Source organism: Schistocerca americana, chromosome 3, assembly GCF_021461395.2.
Source record: "Schistocerca americana isolate TAMUIC-IGC-003095 chromosome 3, iqSchAmer2.1, whole genome shotgun sequence".
Classification (NCBI taxonomy): domain Eukaryota; kingdom Metazoa; phylum Arthropoda; class Insecta; order Orthoptera; family Acrididae; genus Schistocerca; species Schistocerca americana.
This window is the reverse complement of record NC_060121.1, coordinates 890,309,033-890,331,335: the sequence shown is the minus strand read 5'-3', so window position 1 is coordinate 890,331,335 and position 22,303 is coordinate 890,309,033. Positions and strand designations below refer to the sequence as shown.

Below are 22,303 nucleotides of genomic sequence, written 5' to 3'. Positions count from 1 at the left end.
CGGTCTGTCAACGCCCACAATTTGGCCTACTGAAAATCCTAGAACTGTCGTGGAAACTCCATTGCACGACGAGAAAGTCACGGTATGGGTTGTATTTACCACATCTACCATTATCGGGCCTTTTTTTCTTTGAGGAAATTAGATTAGATTAGATTAATACTTGTTCCATAGATCATGAATACGACACTTCGTAATGATGTGGAACGTGTCAGGTTAATAAAAGATGTCTGTACAAGATATTACATTACACAAAATATTGCATGACACTAATGTTTAAGTTGGTTTTTTTCCCCTTAATCTATATCTAAAAATTCAGCCAATGAGTAGAAGGAGCTGTCATCTAGAAATTCTTTTAATTTATTTTTAAATGTTAGTTGGCTATCTGTCAGGCTTTTGTTGCTGTTTGGTAGGTGACCAAAGACTTTTGTGGCAGCATAATTTACCCCTTTCTGCACCAAAGTCCGATTTAACCCTGCATAGTGAAGATCATCCTTTCTCCTGGTGTTATAGCTATGCACACTGCTATTACTTTTGAATTGAGTTGGATTATTAACAACAAATCTCATAAGTGAATATATATACTGTGAGGCTACTGTGAGGATCTCTAGATCCTTAAATAGATGTCTACAGGATGACCATGGGTGGGCTCCAGCAATTATTCTGATTACACGTTTTTGAGCAATGAATACTTTTCTACTCAACGATAAATTACCCCAGAATATGATGCCATACGAAAGCAGTGATGAAAGTAGTCATAGTAAGCTAATTTACTGATATTCTTATCACCAAAATTTGCAATAACCCTAATATCATACGTAGCTGAACTCAGACGTTTCAGCAGACCATCAATGTGTTGCTTCCAGTTTAACCTCTCATCAATGGACACACCTAAACATTTTGAAAATTCTACCTTAGCTACAGACTTCTGTTCAAAGTCTATATTTATTACTGGAGTTGTGCCATTTACTGTACGGACCTGTATATACTGTGTTTTATCAAAATTTAAAGAGTGTCCATTTGCTGAGAACCACTTAATAATTTTGTGAAAAACATCATTTACAATTACATCACTTAGTTCTTGGTTTTTGGATGTTATTACTATACTTGTATCATCAGCAAAAAGAACTAACTTTGCATCTTCATCAATGTGGAATGGTAAGTCATTAATGTATATCAAGAACAGTAAAGGACCTAAGACCGAACCCTGTGGGACCCCATACTTGATAGCCCCCCCAGTTTGAGGAATCAGCTGTTGTTTTAACATCACATGAACCACTTATTTCAACTTTCTGCATTCTTCCAGTTAACTATGAATTAAACAATTTGTGCACTGCCCCACTCAAACCATAATGATTTAGCTTATCTAAAAGAATTCCATGATTTACACAATCAAAGGCATTTGAGAGATCACAAAAAATACCAATGGGTGATGTCTGGTTATTCTGAGCATGCATGATTTTGGTTTTGTAACTGCTACCATGACGGGTGAGAGGTACGCCGATATGTTACAGACTCGCATCATCCACAGTCTGGCTGATAAACACCTGCTGGAACATACGATGTTTATGCAGGATGGCGTTCCACCCCATATTGCTAGACGTGTGAAAGATCTCTTGCGCGCGTCGTTTGGTGATGATCGTGTGCTCAGCCACCACTTTCATCATGCCTGGCCTCCCACGTCCCCAGACCTTAGTCCGCGCGATTATTGGCTTTGGGGTTACCTGAAGTCACAAGTGTATTGTGATCAACCGACATCTCTAGGGATGCTGAAAGACAACATCCGACGCCAATGCCTCACCATAATTATGGACATGCTTTACACTACTGTTCACAACATTATTCCTCGACTACAGCTATTGTTGAGGGATGATGGTGGACATATTGAGCATTTCCTGTAAAGAACATCATATTTGCTTTGTCTTTGTTATGCTAATTATTGCTATTCTGATCAGATGAAGCACAATCTGTCTTACATTTTTTGAACTTTTGTATTTTTTTGGTTCTAATAAAACCCCATGTCATTCCAAGCGTGTGTGTCAATTTGTACCTCTCTATCTACAATATTCCGTGATTTATTCAGTTTTCAAATTTATACTGACTTTTTGATCACCCGATATAATTAGTGACAGAAAACTGATAGTGCATCACAATAACAAGAGCAAACAAGATGAAAAGTGGGAAGAAAAAAGATCGGAACATAAAAACATGCTTATGTTTCATAGAGTTTCGTAGGGTTACCTCCAGCATGCAACCAGATAGCAGGACATGCAGGTGTCAACTGAAAATGCGGACAACTGTGAGTAATCACTTATTTACATAAAAAAACGAGATGTGAACTGTTTTATAATCTATAAATACCACATATCAAAATAAAACTGAAATCATTATAGATTCCACTGATGATGCCTTAAAGTGAAAGAAAGGTGAAATGTGCCTTGGAGAACTGAAATACGGTGCAGCAAAGGAAGGTGTGCTTTATTTACGAAACAAATATTGGTATGGACTATCTACATATACAGTATGTTGTTTAAGTTCATGCAATAAATGTTCAGTGTTGTTTAATTCTGTGGATAAATATTTGTAGTATACTAAAGCAAGTAACGGTAAAGAATATAATTAAAAACTAAAATTGCTTCAGGAATATTTCATGGTTTTGTCACACACCGAATCCCTTCACATGGCAACCCTGCTTGATTTTAGTACTCACTTCAATAAAAGATTTGACAAACTAGAAATTACTATATATCAGGGCTTCACAACATACGTGCTCGCGGAGCAAGCTGTGAGCAGCAAGGCGCGAGCACGGAGCAGCGCGAGCACGCTACCCCCACTACCGGACCAGAGCGGAGAGTGGAGAGAGTCACGTGGGGCACACAACAGCTGCTGCCAGTCAATGTAAATCCGCGGCCACCTGCAGGGATATCACTCACGAATTATTACTGTGACAAATGAAACAAATAAACATTCGTATTAATTTGTGAACTGTTACACAATAAAAGGTGTCACTGAAGTGTGGGATTCTCTGTTAACTTGTACTTTTTGCCCTTTACAATTGCGTCTATGTTCGGAGTAATTGTTCTTGTGCATCGTAGGTGCAGTGTGCAGTTTAAATTTCGATCAGACAATGCGTTTCTCAGGCACGTCTTGTTACATTTCATTGCAGAGAACAGTTATTCACAAACATACATGGAACCAAACATTGATATTATTGTAGCCGCCAGTTTGTGCAAATGAGGAAATCTATCCTGAGGGAAGTGTGTGTAAAATTTCAAAATGTTTTTCTTGTTCTGAAATTTGTCTCTGTATTCTCTGTCACCCTGCAGGTCAATAATTTCTAGTTGTAGCTCAGGACGAATCTCTTCAATATTCGCTGAATATGGAGAGGAGAACAGATCAGAATCACTGTCTAGTGCTGTCAGATCTTGAAAGCGTTGATCAAATTCTTCCTTAAGGGCAGCTAAACTATGTGAATAACGTTCACAGTCTTTGTAAACACCTTGCATGGACGATAATTTAGGAAAATGAGTTAGATTTCCTTTTTCCAGCTGACTCACCCAAAGTGTCAATTTCATTTTAAAAGCTCGTATTCGATCTATGAAATGAGTAATTAGCAGATCTTTACCTTGTAGTGAAATGTTCAAAGCATTCAGATGGCTAGTTAAATCTGCTAAGAACGCGAGATCACATTTCCATGAAGGCTCTTTCAATTCAGGAACACACATGTTATTTATTTCCATGAACATATTTATCTCATCTAATAGGCAAAAATTCGATTTCATAATTCGCCACGACTAAGCCAGTGGACCTCGCTGTAATAAGGCAGGCTACCATACTGGCTTTCTACATCATCAAGAAAGCTTTTAAATTATCTGTGTTGTAGCCCATGCTTCCTTATATAATTGGTTGTACGAACAACTACACTCATCACATTTTTTAGAGTGATAATCTTTGCACATAAGTTTTCCTGGTGGATCACACAGTGAACGCCCCTTATTTCATTTGGCACGGTTTTTGCGTATTCTCCTTCAACAGCGCAACGAAACATAATTTTTTCCCTGTCATCGCTGGTGCACCGTCTGTAGACACTGAAACTAAAGAATTCCACGACAATCCTATATTTTCAACACTTTCTTCAACACTACTTAAAATATCACCTCCGGTTGTAGTGTTCTTCATGGCTACTACATCGAGGAGCTCCTTCCTCACCTGAAGATCTCTATTAACACCTCTAATAAATATGGAAAGCTGCGCTGTTACAGTGACATCAACACTTTCGTCCAGAGTTAGGGAATACGCCATAAAATCTTTATAGATATTTGCAAGCTGGCTCTGGACGTCGTCTGCCATGTCCTGTATGCGACGCATAATGGTCATGTCAGATAATGGCACAATCCGAAACTGTTCAACTTTAGATGGACACAAATGTTCCGCTGCAACTACCAAACATCTTTTATTAAATCGCCATCAGTGAAGGGGCGCAGGTATTTTGCTAAAAACAAAGCAATTTTGTAGCTCACTCTGAGAGCTGCCTCAGTTGATTTTTCTTCGTCATCCAGATCTTCTTCGGATAGCTTCCTTTTAAGTTTAATAACTTCCTGTGCACGATCTGGTCCATCACATTTTCCACTTCCGTAGTCTTTCGCGTGGTACGACATATAATGTCGCTGCAAATTAAATTTCCTAAAAGAATTCAGCGTTTTGTGACATACTAAACTTTTTGCAACACCATCTTTTTCTGTAAACAGATACAATTCCTCCCAATGGGGGTTGAACTGCGAAAGCATGGTTGGGGTTACACAACGGCGACTTGACATGATTCCTAACCAGCGAAGTGACTGTTAAGAGCTGATCGTAGTACTTTTAACCTTACACAGTCGGCGCGAATTCAATAGGCACGCTGCGGTCCTATTCATACGTGCGCGCGCATTTCCCCTCCCTACCCTCCCGCCCTTCTCCGCGACCATGCACCTGCTCGCGAGCACGTGCCTGAGCAGACGCGAGTACTCGCGCTCAAAACCGGCCAGTTGTTAAGCCCTGCTATATATGAAAGAAGAAAGTACAATATTTGGATTAAATTTTAGATTTAATGGAAGAAAAGACTGACAATAATGTTGAACATTCTGACCCTATTAGTTCAGTATTGGATGTTCCAGTAAATGAACACCAATTAACAGATACAGCACACAGTTAATACTTTAGAATATAACACAGTCAAGAAAGTAGAAAATATTACAGTGTGTTGGTAGTGAGGTGAAGATGGGGATAAGCCTTGAACCTATCATCGTAAACTTACAATCAGATGGTATGGACACAGACTCAGATTGCAATGACGATGGAACTACGATGTGGATGTTGGTTTTAAAGACTCGTGATTTTTTGAAAAAACGATTTTGTCAACATATCAATTATATACATAGCATGTGAGAGCTTCTTACCTTTTATTGATTAGGAATGTTTATCCTATGAAGTATGCAGAGTATAATGTTCTACGTATTTCCCAAGGAGAAGTTAAGTTTTTCCCAGCGTGTTGTATGCTCTAAGAAATTGCGAGAATGCGGCTGAATGAATTCCTCAGACACGCCGATATTTCGACAAGTAAAGCCCTGTCATTTTCAGGACACAAATTGGAAAATGCCTTAATATAAAAGGAAGTGGTACCTGTCGAGATATCGGTGGTTTTCGATGTTATCAGTCAGCATTCTGTCGGGTTTTTCACAGGAGATGGTTAATTGTTTGCTTGTTCAGTGGATCTTAATTGCAATCTCGCTGAATGTCGGAGTTAGTTTATACCCATAATGTTTGTTGTCATCGAAAAATATGACAGCACACTAACCATTTATACGATAGTCTTTTGCTTTAGTCTTTACTGCTTGCAATTCTTTTTTATGCACTGTGATTTACACTTAACCACTGTCAAACACACTCACATACATACATTGCACACATTTTTAAAAAATTCTATGGTGTAGAAGCAGTTGTCATATAAATGCAATCATATTGGAACCATTTTATATGCCCTTGTGGTTAGACAACCGTCATTTTAAGAAAAATTGTACTTGGCGTCTTCACAAAACTGCATCTGCTCTTCGCGCTTCCCAGCAACATGGGGGCTATAGCTATGAAGCAATGGACACAACTGTCAAGACGAGAAGCAAGATTTCTTTCATACAGACGATTAACTGAAATCTGTTTTAAAATTTTTTTGGTCCTCTTCATAGATTAGAACGTAAATCCTATGTACCATAGGCAAACGAACCTGGTTGTTGTTCGCAGCTACACAGTTCGGCAACGCGAAGTTTGTTAACCAGCTCCCTGCCGCCACACATGCGCCAGACTTCGTCCCCTCCACGCTTCCCTTCCGCTGCACCTCTTTGCGCGAAATATTTCCCACATGATGCGGGCTATGGTAGCAACATCTCTCCTTTTTTCACTTTTATTTGTATTCTATATTACAAAATGGGAATGTAAATTAACAACTGTTATATCATAATAAAGGCGATTACACATACTAGCATGTAACGGATATACTTTATTGCACCAGTTCGGATTGCTACGCAAATAACACCGACAGTTAACAGAAACTAACCCGCGCTATGTCGTTGTGACCCTGTAGACAACAAACCCAGAGAGAATGCTGTAATACCAAGTCATTCTGCAGCAGAGTAGCAAGCAGTCCTGTCAGTCTCCAAGAGATTACATGACACGTGGTAATGTAAACATAACATCTGTGAGAGAATAAAAGCAGAGCACAGACTGATACAAGGTATCTCTTGCAGAACGATCTATATTATGTGCTGAATCATGTCAGAGACGCCATGTCCATGTGACAGACTTTGGCGTCTTCCTGTTGCCCTTGATGGAATCCTCAGCAGTGATCATCATCGATGACAGAACTCGATGTCCAAGGACCAAGAGAACACCTCATGCAATTACATTGAAGAAACTGGTACACCTGCCTAACATCACACAAGGCCCCCCACGAGCATACAGAAGTGCCACTGCACGACGTGGTTTGGACTCGACTAATGTCTGAAGTAGTGCTGGAGGGAATTGACACCATGAATCCTGCAGGGCTGTCCATAAATCCGTAAGAGTATGAGGGGGTGGACATCTCTTTTGAACAGCACGTTGCAAGGCATCCCAGGTATGCTCAATGATGTTCATGTTTGGGGAGTTTGGCAGCCAGTGGAAGTGTTTAAACTCAGAAGAGTGTTCCTGGGACCACCTCTGTAGCAATTCTGGATGTGTGGGGTGTCGCTTTGTCCTGCTGAAATTGCCCAAGTCTGTCGGAACGCACAATTCGCATGAATAGATGTAGCTGATCAGACAGGGTGCTTACACAAGTGTCACCTGTCACAGTCGTATCTAGAAATATCAGGGGTCCCATATCACTCCAACTGCACACTCACTACACCATTACAGAGCCTCCACCAGCTCGAACAGTTCCCTCCTGACAAACAGAGTCCATGCATTCATGAGGTTGTCTCCATACCCATACACATCCATCTGCTCGATACAATTTGAAACGAGACTCGTCCGACCAGGCAACATGCCTCCAGTCATCAAAAGTCCAATGTCGGTGTTGATGGGCCCAGGCGAGACGTAAAGCTTTGTGTCAAGCAGTCATCAAGGGTACACGAGCGAGTCTTCGGCTCAGAAAGCTCAGAAAGCCATGTGCTAATGCCACGCCCACTTCCACTCAAAGCTCTCGATTCTGCTGTGCGATTGGACACCCATTTATTGTGGTCGCTGGCTATCGGGACCAAGACAGTAGCTCCATGACTAGCTACGGTTCCTCCAGCCTAACCTCGTCCTCAGTTCTGATCTTCCCTTCAATGTGATAACATCACAGTTTGGCCCTGTGCATGAGCCACGACGGATACAACATGTGGCTGTGTGCTTTGAGTCTGAGACCCAGGTCACAAAGTACTGAGACTCACCAGCATTGTGCTGTCTCTATACGCACAACAAAGATCGACATTTAAAACAGTGCTTTGCGCCGCAAAACATTCCCTTTGACAACAAGTGCATGTGCCCATGTGAGCACTCACCGAAATTTGAGCTCACTGCTAGTATGCTTACATGATAATTGTTCCATTTATTTGTGTCTCGCCTTGGCCATTTGTCACCCAAGAGCCATTATCAGTTCCTCGCCTCATGGCAAAATCGTATTCGTGCTGCTGAATACTCTTAGATTTTGAGCCAAAGAAAGGTGTACAGCACCCTCGAGCACACAGAAGTGCTGCAACACTACACGGCATGGACTCGACTAATGTCAGAAGTAGCGCTGGAGGGAACTGACTCCATGAATCCTGAAGGGCTGTCCATAAACCCGTAAGAGTACGAGGGGGTGGAGATCTCTTCTAAACAGCACGCTGCAGAACATCCCAGATGTGCTCAATAACGTTCATGTCTGGGAGTTTGGTGGCCAGTGGAAGTGTTTACACATAGAAGAGTGTTCCTGGGACCACTCTATAGCAATTCTGGATGTGTGGGGTGTCGCATTGTCCTGCTGGAATTGCTCAAATCCGTCGGAATGCACAATCGACATGAATGGATGCAGCTGATCAGACAGGATGCTTACATACGTGTCACCTGTCGGAGTAGTATCTAGATATATCAGGAGTCCCGTTCCACTCCAACTACACACGCCTCACACCATTACAGAGCCTCCACCAACTTGAACAGTCTCCTGCTGACATGCGGGCTCCATGTATTCATGAGGTTGTCTCCATACCCATACGCGTCCCTCCACTCGATACAATTTCAAACGAGGCTCGTCCAACCAGGCAACATGTTTCCAGTCATCAACAGTCCAATATTGGTACAGGTGCAGGCGAACCGTAAAGCTTTATGTCATGCAGTCATCGAGGGTACGCGAATGGGCCTTCGGCTACAAAAGTTCTTATTAATGATGTTTCGTTGAATTGTTTGCACACTGACACTTTTTGATGGCCCAGCATTGAAATCTGCAGCAATTTGAGGAAGGGTTGCGCTTCTGTCACGTTGAACGATTCTCTTCAGTCGTCGTTATCCTTGTTCTTGCAGGATCTTTTTCCAGCCACAGCGATGTCAGAGATTTGATGTTTTACCGGATTCCTGATGTTGACGGTACACTCATGAAATGCCATTGTTGCAGCAGTAACCGATCTACGTAACAACTGCGCCAGACACTTGTCTTATATTGGCGTTGCCGACCCCAGCGTCTTATTCTGCCTGTTTACGTATCTCTGTATTTGAATACGTATACCTATACCAGTTTCTTTGGCGCTTCAGTGTAGTTATTATAAATACAAAGGCGTTATTTTTGATAAAAAATAGATTCACATTTGTTAATTAACATTTCATTTTGATAATAAATATAAAATACAAATGAAAGTAAAATAAAAATTGCTACTATTGAGAAATGGGCCAGCGATTACAAAACGCTGTGCAGTCAGCTGTAGCTGTGATCCACAAACTACAACAGTTACTAAATGGTTTCACTTAAATACACTGTTATTATGTTCTTTCACTGAACAATACAGAAAACTACCTCGTTTCAAGGTCAGGAAACGACTGAAAAAACTCGCTAACGGTTGCCAACAGTTGCAGAAACATTTCTAAATTCTTAATGGAAAGTAGACATTTACTTGTATAATAATCTTTGCTTCTCTAGATGTTCTGAAAAACTACTGCAGCTACATGTCTGGGACATGTTTTATTAGATTCACTACATCAATAACAACAACAAAAAATGGAAATCGTGCTTTACTTTAACCTCGTACAGTTTTGCGATGGCTTCATATTAGCAAAGTTGCTAAATTTCAGGCAAAATCTTTTATTAGCCGTAACTCTGTAACTAAACAACTGCGGACCCATGTTTATATGAACTTTTTTATTTAGTTTTACTTGTAGAATAACATTAAAATTTTTGCACATCTTCGTGAATCGCCCTGTATAGGAGACAGGGGCTTCCAAGACCAAGGTGTGTCCTTTGTGGCGACATTCTTGCTGACAGTAATCCGAAACCTTCTCTTCTAAACACCATTTATAAACTAAACACTCCAGCCCTGTAAGCAAATCTTCAGATTTTTTAGCACGAAAAACTGACGAGTCGAAAAATCACAATGCTCTTGAAGTGTCCTATCACGTTAGCTAGAGAACTGCTAAAACTGCAAAACTCCATTTAATAGCTGAAGATTTAGTGCAGCCATGTACAAATGATGTAGTAAAGTGCATGCTTGGATAATCTTTCACAAAAAAAAAGTCTACATGGTACAATTGTCCGATAATACACACATCAAAAAAAGTTTTGCATCACCTCGGTTCCGAGAGTTCCGGAAACTGCACAGAAAATTGGAATAGAGATCAACATAAACATCATTTCCGCTCTTTTTATCGCTCATGAAACCACGCATTGCATATTGTACCATCATACAGTGAGACCTTCAGAGGTGATGGTCCAGACTGCTGTACAAACCGGTACCTATAATACCTAGTAGCACATGCTCTTGCATTAATGCATGCCTCTATTCATCGTGGCATACTATCCACAAGTTCATCAAGGCACTTGTGGTCCAGATTGTCCCACTCCTCAACGGCGATTCGGCTTGGGTCCCTCAGAGTGGTTGGTGGGTCACGTAGTCCATAAACAGCCCTTTTCAATCTATTTCAGGCATCCAGAATGAGATTTTCACTCTGCAGCGGAGTGTGCGCTGATATGAAACTTCCTGGCAGATTAAAACTGTGTGCCCGACCGAGACTCGAACTCGGGACCTTTGCCTTTAGCGGGCAAGTGCTCTACCAACTGAGCTACCGAAGCACGACTCACGCCCGGTACTCACAGCTTTACTTCTGCCAGTACCTCGTCTCCTACCTTCCAAACTTTACAGAAGCCCTCCTGCGAACCTTGCAGAACTAGCACTCCTGAAAGAAAGGATATTGCGGAGACATGGCTTAGCCACAGCCTGGGGGATGTTTCCAGAATGAGATTTTCACTCTGCAGCGGAGTGTGCGCTGATATGAAAGTTTCACTTGCCTGCGAAAGGCAAAGGTCCCGAGTTCGAGTCTCGGTCGGGCACACAGTTCTAATCTGCCAGGAAGTTTTATTTCAGGCATGTTCGATAGGGTTCATGTCTGGAGAACATGCTGGCCACTCTAGTCGAGCGAAGTCGTTATCGTGGAGGAAGTCATTCACAAGATGTGCACGACTGGGGCGCGAATTGTCGTCCATGAAGACGAATGCCTCGTCAATATGCTGCCGATATGGTTGCACTGTCTGTCGGAGGATGGCATTCACTCTCGCACAGTCGTTACGGCGCCTTCAATGACCACCAGCGGCGTACATCGGCCCCACATAATGCCACCCCAAAACTTCAGGGAATCTCTACCTTGCTGCACTCACTGGACAGTGTGACTGAGGCGTTCAGCCTGACCGGGTGCCTCCAAACACGTCTCCGACGATTGTCTGGTTGAAGGCATATACGACACTCATCGGTGAAGAGAATGTGATGCCAATCCTGAGCGGTCCATTCGGCATGTTGTTGGGCCCATCTGTACCGTGCTGCATGGTGTCGTGGTTGCAAAGATGAACCTCGCCATAGACGTCGGGAGTGAAGTTGAGCATCATGCAGCCTATTGCGCACAGTTTGAGTCGTAAAACGACGTCCTGTGGCTGCACGAAAAGCATTATTCAACATGGTGGCGTTGCTGTCAGGGTTCCTCCGAGCCACAATCCGTAGGTAGCGGTCATCCACTGCAGTAGTAGCCCTTGGGCGGCCTGAGGGAGATATGTTCTCCTCCATGTCCGAATAACATCGCTTTGGTTCACTCTGAGATGCCTGGATACTTTACTTGTTGAGAGCCCTTCCTCGCACAAAGTAACAATGCGGACGCGATCGAACCGTTATTGACCGTCTAGGCATGGTTTAACTACAGATAACATGAGCCGTTTCATCCGTCCTGGTGGAATAACTGGAACTGATCGGCTGTCGGAACTCCCTCCGTCTAATAGGTGCTGCTCATGTATGGTTGTTTAGATCTTTGGGTGGGTTTAGTGACATCTCTCAACAGTCAAAGGGACTGTGTCTGTGATACAATATCCTCAGTCAACCTCTGTCTTCGGGAGTTCTAGAAACGGGAGTGATGCCAAACTTATTTTGATGTGTGTGTCATCAACCGCCGGATTAAAGACATGTCAAATTATGTCGAAAGTGAAACTTTTGAAAGAGTTCGTGCCACCCCTTTCGCGGACCTTTGGTACAGAGCCGAGTGGAGGGTCTGAATCAGAGGCTGAGACGGTTCTGCGACCGTGTGGGCTGCAGATTCCTCGACTTGCGCCATAGGGTGGTGGGGTTTCGGGTTCCGCTGGATAGGTCAGGAGTCCACTACACGCAACAAGCGGCTACACGGGTAGCAGGGGTTGTGTGGCGTGGGCTGGGCGGTTTTTTAGGTTAGATGGCCTTGGGCAAGTACAGAAAGGGCAACAGCCTCAACGGGTGCGGGGCAAAGTCAGGACATGCGGGGACCAAGCAGCAATCGGTATTGTAATTGTCAACTGTCGAAGCTGCGTTGGTAAAGTACCAGAACTTCAAGCGCTGATAGAAAGCACCGAAGCTGAAATCGTTATAGGTACAGAAAGCTGGCTTAAGCCAGAGATAAATTCTGCCGAAATTTTTACAAAGGTACAGACGGTGTTTAGAAAGGGCAGATTGCATGCAACCGGTGGTGGAGTGTTCGTCGCTGTTAGTAGTAGTTTATCCTGTAGTGAAGTAGAAGTGGATAGTTCCTGTGAATTATTATGGGTGGAGGTTACACTCAACAACCGAGCTAGGCTAATAATTGGCTCCTTTTACCGACCTCCCGACTCAGCAGCATTAGTGGCAGAACAACTGAGAGAAAATTTGGAATACATTTCACATAAATTTTCTCAGCATGTTATAGTCTTAGGTGGAGATTTCAATTTATCAGATATAGACTGGGACACTCAGATGTTTAGGACGGGTGGTAGGGACAGAGCATCGAGTGACATTATACTGAGTGCACTATCCGAAAATTACCTCGAGCAATTAAACAGAGAACCGACTCGTGGAGATAACATCTTGGACCTACTGATAACAAACAGACCCGGACTTTTCGACTCTTTAAGTGCAGAACAGGGAATCAGTGATCATAAGGCCGTTGCAGCATCCCTGAATATGGAAGTTAATAGGAATATAAAAAAAGGGAGGAAGGTTTATCTGTTTAGCAAGAGTAATAGAAGGCAGATTTCAGACTACCTAACAGATCAAAACGAAAATTTCTGTTCCGACACTGACAATGTTGAGTGTTTATGGAAAAAGTTCAAGGCAATCGTAAAATGCGTTTTAGACAGGTACGTGCCGAGTAAAACTGTGAGGGACGGGAAAAACCCACCGTGGTACAACAACAAAGTTAGGAAACTACTGCGAAAGCAAAGAGAGCTTCATTCCAAGTTTAAACGCAGCCAAAACCTCTCAGACAAACAGAAGCTAAACGATGTCAAAGTCAGCGTAAGGAGGGCTATGCGTGAAGTGTTCAGTGAATTCGAAAGTAAAATTCTATGTACCGACTTGACAGAAAATCCTAGGAAGTTCTGGTCTTACGTTAAATCAGTAAGTGGCTCGAAACAGCATATCCAGACACTCCGGGATGATGATGGCATTGAAACAGAGGATGACACGCGTAATGCTGAAATACTAAACACCTTTTTCCAAAGCTGTTTCACAGAGGAAGACCGCACTGCAGTTCCTTCTCTAAATCCTCGCACAAACGAAAAAATGGCTGACATCGAAATAAGTGTCCAAGGAATAGAAAAGCAACTGGAATCACTCAATAGAGGAAAGTCCACTGGACCTGACGGGATACAAATTCGATTCTACACAGAGTACGCGAAGGAACTTGCCCCCCTTCTAACAGCCGTGTACCGCAAGTCTCTAGAGGAACGGAGGGTTCCAAATGATTGGAAAAGAGCACAGGTAGTCCCAGTCTTCAAGAAGGGTCGTCGAGCAGATGCGCAAAACTATAGACCTATATCTCTGACGTCGATCTGTTGTAGAATTTTAGAACATGTTTTTTGCTCGAGTATCATGTCGTTTTTGGAAACCCAGAATCTACTATGTAGGAATCAACATGGATTCCGGAAACAGCGATCGTGTGAGACCCAACTCGCTTTATTTGTTCATGAGACCCAGAAAATATTAGATACAGGCTCCCAGGTAGATGCTATTTTTCTTGACTTCCGGAAGGCGTTCGATACAGTTCCGCACTGTCGCCTGATAAACAAAGTAAGAGCCTACGGAATATCAGACCAGCTGTGTGGCTGGATTGAAGAGTTTTTAGCAAACAGAACACAGCATGTTGTTATCAATGGAGAGACGTCTACAGACGTTAAAGTAACCTCTGGCGTGCCACAGGGGAGTGTTATGGGATCATTGCTTTTCACAATATATATAAATGACCTAGTAGATAGTGTCGGAAGTTCCATGCGGCTTTTCGCGGATGATGCTGTAGTATACAGAGAAGTTGCAGCATTAGAAAATTGTAGCGAAATGCAGGAAGATCTGCAGCGGATAGGCACTTGGTGCAGGGAGTGGCAACTGTCCCTTAACATAGACAAATGTAATGTATTGCGAATACATAGAAAGAAGGATCCTTTATTGTATGATTATATGATAGCGGAACAAACACTGGTAGCAGTTACTTCTGTAAAATATCTGGAAGTATGCGTGCGGAACGATTTGAAGTGGAATGATCATATAAAATTAATTGTTGGTAAGGCGGGTACCAGGTTGAGATTCATTGGGAGAGTGCTTAGAAAATGTAGTCCATCAACAAAGGAGGTGGCTTACAAAACACTCGTTCGACCTATACTTGAGTATTGCTCATCAGTGTGGGATCCGTACCAGATCGGTTTGACGGAGGAGATAGAGAAGATCCAAAGAAGAGCGGCGCGTTTCGTCACAGGGTTATTTGGTAACCGTGATAGCGTTACGGAGATGTTTAATAAACTCAAGTGGCAGACTCTGCAAGAGAGGCGCTCTGCATCGCGGTGTAGATTGCTCTCCAGGTTTCGAGAGGGTGCGTTTCTGGATGAGGTATCGAATATATTGCTTCCCCCTACTTATACCTCCCGAGGAGATCACGAATGTAAAATTAGAGAGATTAGAGCGCGCACGGAGGCTTTCAGAAAGTCGTTCTTCCCGCGAACCATACGCGACTGGAACAGGAAAGGGAGGTAATGACAGTGGCACGTAAAGTGCCCTCCGCCACACACCGTTGGGTGGCTTGCGGAGTATAAATGTAGATGTAGATGTAGATTGAACTTGACGAACCGACTGACGTTGTCAGTTTAGCTGTTTTGGTACTTTTCGTCAATGGTATTAATGCTGAGTCAGTTGTAGAGGAGCTACTGTGGTAAAGATGGGGAGTAGATATATTTAAGTTTCGCGAAATTTAAATAGAGTGGACTCGACGTGTAGGCATTTGTTCAGATGGAACAAAATCTCTAACAGGGTGTTATGTTGAGTTTGTAGACAAAGTGAAATCGGTAGAGTCGAACGCTTCTTGGACACATTGCTGCATTCATATACAGGCTCTTGTTTCTAAATGCATGCCCCTTGGATTTAAATCAGTGCTGGACTATGCAGTGAAAAAGTTAACTTTATTAAGTCTTCCCCTACAAGTTCCCGCATCTTTGCATTGCTTTATGTGGAGATGGGAAGCATTTATGAGTTTTTATTGTCTCACACTGAAGGTAGCTGGCTGCCTAGAGGTAGAACTATTTCCAGACTGTATGTGCTTAAAGATGAAGTTTGCATTTTACTAGCCAGTCACGCCTTTCACAAAACAAAGTGCATGGAAGATGAAATCTGGCTTCAGACTTTAGCTTATTTCGCAGACATTTTCTCTAAAATTAACAGTTTAAACTTATTCCTCCAAGAGTCAAATACAAACATTTATATTGTACAAGACCGTATCGAATCATTCATTCATTTTTTGGAAAATGTGTTTCAACAAGAATCAGACAAAGTGTTGTGATACCCTTTACAACTTACTAGTGGCAAATTATCTTTCTTTTGACGACAATGTCAAGAACATGGTTAAATAACGTTTTAAGGGACTTGGAAAAACCTTCAGAGAATATTTCCCTCCTATGTCCTGCAATAACAATTGGATTCGCAATCCCTTCAAAGAGTCAACAATTTTAGAATCCACATTAAACGTGAATAAAAGAGCAATTCCTTGAAATTTCCACTGGTTTTCAGTTACAGACAAGTTATAAACCTTTGTCATTACTTCGGTTTTGATTAAGTTAAAAGAGTTTCTATTGTTAGCGAATAATGCTATAAATGGCTTTATCACTGCTTTCACCCACATATTTGTGCGAAAAGTTGTTTTCTTCACATGCCTATTCAAAAACTAAATACAGAAACTGACTTTGACCAAAGCGATTTGAGACTTTATTTAACTTCCGTGATTCCTGACGTCAAGGTTCTGTGCCATGGAACGCAGGTGCAACCTACTCACTGAATTCTTAGGAAGAGATAAGTATTTATTACTGCAACTAGGCGTACACATTGCGTAACTTTTAAGCCTTATCAGCAATAACTTCATGTTTTAACCTTAAGGGTTAAGTTAATTTAAGGTTATTAAATTTTATGCATGTCTACTGTATGTATATTTAAAAGTCAGTGGTTCACCCAACTCAGATCGTACAGTCCGGCTGCGGTTTTTTGTGAGGTGTGTCACCACGAACACAAAAATGCCGTGAATTCTACAGAATAAGTCCAGACAGTTTCACGTTTCGTAGGAATCAGCTGCTCTGACAAAGCAAGACACAGATGTCTGACTTACTACTTCTGCTGCTGAGAAACTACTCATTACAGTAAGGCGAGATAGTGAAAGTGTGTGAATAACATTAAAAATGCCACCATGAAAAATTAATTATTTGTAAGACCACCTCCTATGGTACTTTATTCAGTGTGGTTCATACAATGGTTACATATTAATAAACCTAGGATAGTATATCTACAACAGTATTGGGGCTAGGCTGGTTCAACACCAAAGTACCGTCATCCACGATGGCGGCTGTGACGTCAATCAAGATGGCGGATTTTTGCGGGAAGTTTGAATTTTGGTGGTAAAGTGCCACACCCCCCTCACCAAGAAAAATGGCGTGAAGTCAAATTCCAACAGGATAACGCATCACACCACGCTTATCTCTACTAAGCAAAGAAAATGGTGGGAAATAAGGACTTGTCTTTATTATTTAACCAATTTCGATCAGCTGTGTTCTCCACTGGGTCTGAACTCCAACTGGCTTAGTTCATATCTGTGCCACCAGAGGGCGCCACCGTGATACCAGATCATGACGCAAGTACTGTCATTCAAGATGGCTGCACCCGGTGTACCCACCACGAGCTCCACAGCCCAACTGGCTTAGTTCATATCGGTGCCACCAGAGGGCGCTCTCCTGACGTCAGATCATGACGCAAGTGCCAGTATTCAAGATGACAGCACCCACTGTGTTCACACGAGCTCCAGAGCCCAACTGACTTAGTTCTTGTCGTGGACACCAGAAGGCGCTACCGTGAAGTCGGGTGATGACACAAGTTCATCTGCTCTCTCTGTGTCTCTGTCTCGCGCGCGCGTTATAATTGAACACTTGCCGCGTCAGTGGCCCACGAGCGACCACTTACATCACAGCCTCAAGAATGCACTCTATATACCCGGGCTGGACATAGTCTTCTGTAAATATGCTAACGAAAGTAACACATACCTCGCGTATCTAACCTATCAATTACCTAAGTACTTAATTCAATTTCAATTTTAATCATATTCAATAAGTCAGCTTAAAATTTCAATATTCAATTATCAAATGAGAAGTTTCACATTTTCCCACTATCAGTGCGGTGTTCATTCACGACCTAGCACCCCCCACCCCTAGAATGCTGTACTCCTATTGGCTACCGCATTAGTCACATGATTCGACTTCACAGAACCTAGGACTTTGAATCAATTTTCAGCAATGCCACACCCACCTGGACTTGGAATCAAGTAGTTAAAGTCTCCACCACAATCCACAACCCAGCATCATGGACCCTTACCGACCCATGTTGGCAGGCCAACGTGTCCTAACGTGCACTAACGTACACTAACCTGTATTAACGTGTACTAATGTGTACAGCACATGACGTCATCCAAGATAGTCGAGCGAAATGGAGGGAAAAAATATATGAACACAAGCCTTTATTTTACAGGTGGTGTCGCCACCACAAGATCTACTGTCCAGCTGACATAGTACACATAACTGCCATCAGATCGTACTGTCATCTCTCCTATGACCTAATCCCAGATTGTGGTCTGTAGCGGCGAGAATTACACTAAAATTTTGTCTACAGATCATCAAATACATACCAGACTCGAAACAATACTGGAGCGTGAAACCGATATCCATCCCAGCAATATATCACCGAGTACCTTGTCGATTTAGTAAACATACAGTTCACATCCCTCCATCATACAAAATCACCCCTTTTACATCAGCGAACCAAAGTCACTCTGAGAACTGCCCTACAAATCCGCCATCGTTTCCCCTCGACACAAACGCATTACTGTCTCTGCTTCCTTGCCTGCCCGCTTTTCTATGCACATCCCCAGACTCGGGAATTACAAGAACACACATATCTCGCCATAATATTATAACATTTTCCCTACACTTCTCGATATCAAGTACACAGCAGTAGCCTCCCGATAGCTAATGACACATAATTCCCGACATATAGACTCGAGATCATTTCTCTACAAACACGACAGTTTAGCTGCGTGGAGCATCCTCTAGGCTACTGAGTAACTAGAAACAAACATATGAAAAATCATATTTCCAATCGCGAATACCGATCTCGTTGACCTAACACACTCCAAATCATCCGTATAATTTACAATCCAACTAAGGTTCTTCCCATGTCTAGAGAACAGGCAAACGTATCTTCCACGCACCACATTCTATCTTCTCTCAACTAAATAAAGACGAGAAATGTGCACAAACAGTCAACCGAACAATTTACGTGGGCGGGAATAACACTCCATCGCAATCATACCATCTTCTCAAAGTCTCTAGTGTTACGCTATATGTTCGAAATGATGTCAATCATTAGGAATCACCTCTCTCTATTCAAACACATACCTGCATTGGATTACAACCACTACTCAATCATATCTGTCGCATTCTCATATCTTGAAACGAGTCACCTTTCCCGAACCCAGCTTCTACAGTAAAATTCCAACCTGCTTTTAGTCACCCCCTACACGTTGTGCAATTGATCTCATTTCTACAGTTTCGCGATTGTGATCGGTCCAATTTACGTCTGAACTGAGCAGAAGTTGGAGAAAGACATATATACCACCTTGAGAAACCTCTTTAGAAACAGCAAGACCTGATTTACACCAACAGGACCGTGTTTTGACCATTCAGTGGAAATGTATGCAATGTGGTACATACCCAAACTAGATACAAGTACTACAGATCCATGTCCATTCAAATCAATCAGCTCAACAGATAAAAATTACGAACTATAAAAGCTCATACGAATTAGAAGTCACCAAGGCACCGATGCGGAAGCAATGACGCATAACAGCGGCCAGCCTCCAGCGCGGAGAAACTGATTTCATAATACTTCCCACAATGGCGTAGCGTGCAGCCAACCAATCATTCCTAGCCGTATAGACCCTTCCTCACCAGCCCTCACCTCAAACTGCTACTGCTGCTGATGCTGTATTTATGACACGATTCTATTAAATACGCAGACACAGCCGAGGCCACTTTAAAGTTTGATCACCTATACTCTAGGCGAATTATCGTATGGCCGCTCCCTCACGTCCTGTTTAATTGTGTCAAACACTATTTTGTACAACGCCAAACATTTCGTTTTTATGCCACGAGTTTGATGCCTGTCTCATGTTCTAAACTAACATTAAGACGCCCTGATACACGGCCTCTCACAGAAAACTAGACATTGCATGGTGTAAATCATTTTGTTACTGCAACTACCATAACACGCCACACATCTGCTTATTTTAAATAAAAACCCACTTACAACATAACGAAAGTAGAAGACTTTTACGGCGTTGGCGTAAATCTCCAAACTGATGTCCGAAAGCAAATGGCGACCTATACATTTAGACTCATCTCTCACACTGACGGAATAGCTGACGACTGTGTGTTCCCTTTCGACTCATTCCTCATAGCCGGCCGGAGTGGCCGAGCGGTTAAAGGCGCTACAGTCTGGAACCGCCCGACCGCTACGGTCGCAGGTTCGAATCCTGCCTCGGGCATGGATGTGTGTGATGTCCTTAGGTTAGTTAGGTTTAAGTAGTTCTAAGTTCTAGGGGACTTATGACGACAGCAGTTGCGTCCCATAGTGCTCCGAGCCATTTGAACCATTCCTCATATTGCATTCATGTATGCGATCACTGTTTTGTTGCTAGCAACCCCCAGAAGTTGCCGTCCATCCACGAAACATTTTTCCCCAATTCAAACAAGCCATATCAGTCAACCAATGAAGGGGTGGGATGGAAAAGACACCATCCATGTACTCTAATAATAAACATTAAACTTGACAGTGCGAACAATTTTACACTAACTTCAACACCAGCCAATCATGTGACAGCATGTTTCCTCAATTTCAGTATCATAGCTAAACCATCCATTCTCTACTTTGCGGGTATCATTGCGAACTTCTAATTCGTATGAGCTTTTATAGTTCGTAATTTATATCTGTTGAGCTGATTGATTTGAATGGACGTAGGTCTGTAGTATTTGTATCTAGTTTGGGAACGTACCACATTGCGTGCATTTCCACCAAATGGTCAAAACACGGTCCTGTTGGTGTAATTCATGTCGTTCTGTTTCTACAGAGGTTGCTGAAGTTGGTGGATATCTCTTACTCCGACTTATCCTCAGTTCAGACTTAAATTGGACCGATCACATGCGCGAAGCTGTAGAAATGGGACCAGGTGCACGACGTATAGGGAGTGACTAAAACCAGGTTGAAATTTTACTGTAGAAGCTAGGTTCGGGAAAGGTGCCTCGTTTTGAGATATGAGAGCGCGACAGATATGATTGAATAGTGGTTGTAAGTCGATGCAAGTTGTGTTTGAATGGGTTCCAAATGATTGACATCATTTCGAACATATAGCGTAACACTAGAGATCTGAGAAGCTAGCGTACATTTTTCTTCTTACGACCTCAGTCAGCACATCATTTACTACTACTGTTTGTGTTCCTTCTCAGTCAGTCATCGCCTATAACTCGGTGGATATATCGTGGAACTTCTGATATGATGCCAAGGCAGAGTGCGTTACAAATACTTAAGAATTATCTAGATGGTGGATGGAGGGGGGGGGGGGGGGGGTGAGGGAGTCGCAAATACCGCGTACATACTAGGTTCCTTAGCCGAATCAGTTTCAAAGGTCAGTGATTTTATCCCTAGGCTCCATCATTGGCTGATAATACGTATTCCTATCATCACCATCACGGCATTTGTCCAGAAAAAAAACACCTCATTCAGAGGTAATGTCGTACCTCGATTCGTAAAGCGGGTATGGATACTTGTATGCACCTGTAGAACCAAGACTGATTGTGACAGTAACATGCGCTAGATGCTGGGATCAGTTTTTTTTCTTTTCTTTTAACACCTCGCCGATTACGTGTCTCTTTCTAGGACACAGTGGTAGGATTCGAAAGAAGAATTTAAGAGACATGCATGCCCGTTGCTGATTTTTGATCAGTATTATTTGATATGGTAGGCAATGCGTTATTCACGAAGTAATATACTTAGTTGTATTTGTGGGTGCGTGATATGTTCGCATTTGAGCATCAGGCATATAAGGTATGTGTGTTTGTGGAAAGGAGATGAGTATGCCCTGTTGCAGGGAAGGTAAGGATTTGACTTGGAGTACTGCGATACCAGTGGAGTGGTACGTCCAGTTGTAAGGAAGGTACAGCTATTTCCAGAGCCAGTGCCGATAAGAGGGTGTATTTCCGATACTTCGCTCATTCTTGAATGCTGTTCAATTGAGAGCGCGATCGTAACATTTAATTTTAAGTATAATGATAAACACATATGCGACTGGTTTTCCGGAATGATTCACGTTTCCTGTTAACAGCAGCATCCGTGCGGTTGTAGAGGTCTGTTGGATTGTAGGAATGTATATGAGTTAACTTTGCCCTTGCCTAGCGAACTAAGACGTAGTATGTGTTGGGCGGCTTTCGTAATCAAGTGAAACTTTGAGAAGATTTTAT

The 22,303-nt window shown here is 42.5% G+C and overlaps 1 long non-coding RNA gene across 1 annotated transcript; it reads left to right on the top strand.

Moving 5' to 3' along the window:
• Window positions 1-2,034: 2,034 nt before the first annotated feature.
• Window positions 2,035-2,629, top strand: LOC124607507. The gene is made up of 2 exons (XR_006978840.1): window positions 2,035-2,296; window positions 2,391-2,629. It is a non-coding gene; the product is annotated as an uncharacterized LOC124607507 (long non-coding RNA).
• The last annotated feature ends 19,674 nt before the right edge of the window (window positions 2,630-22,303 follow it).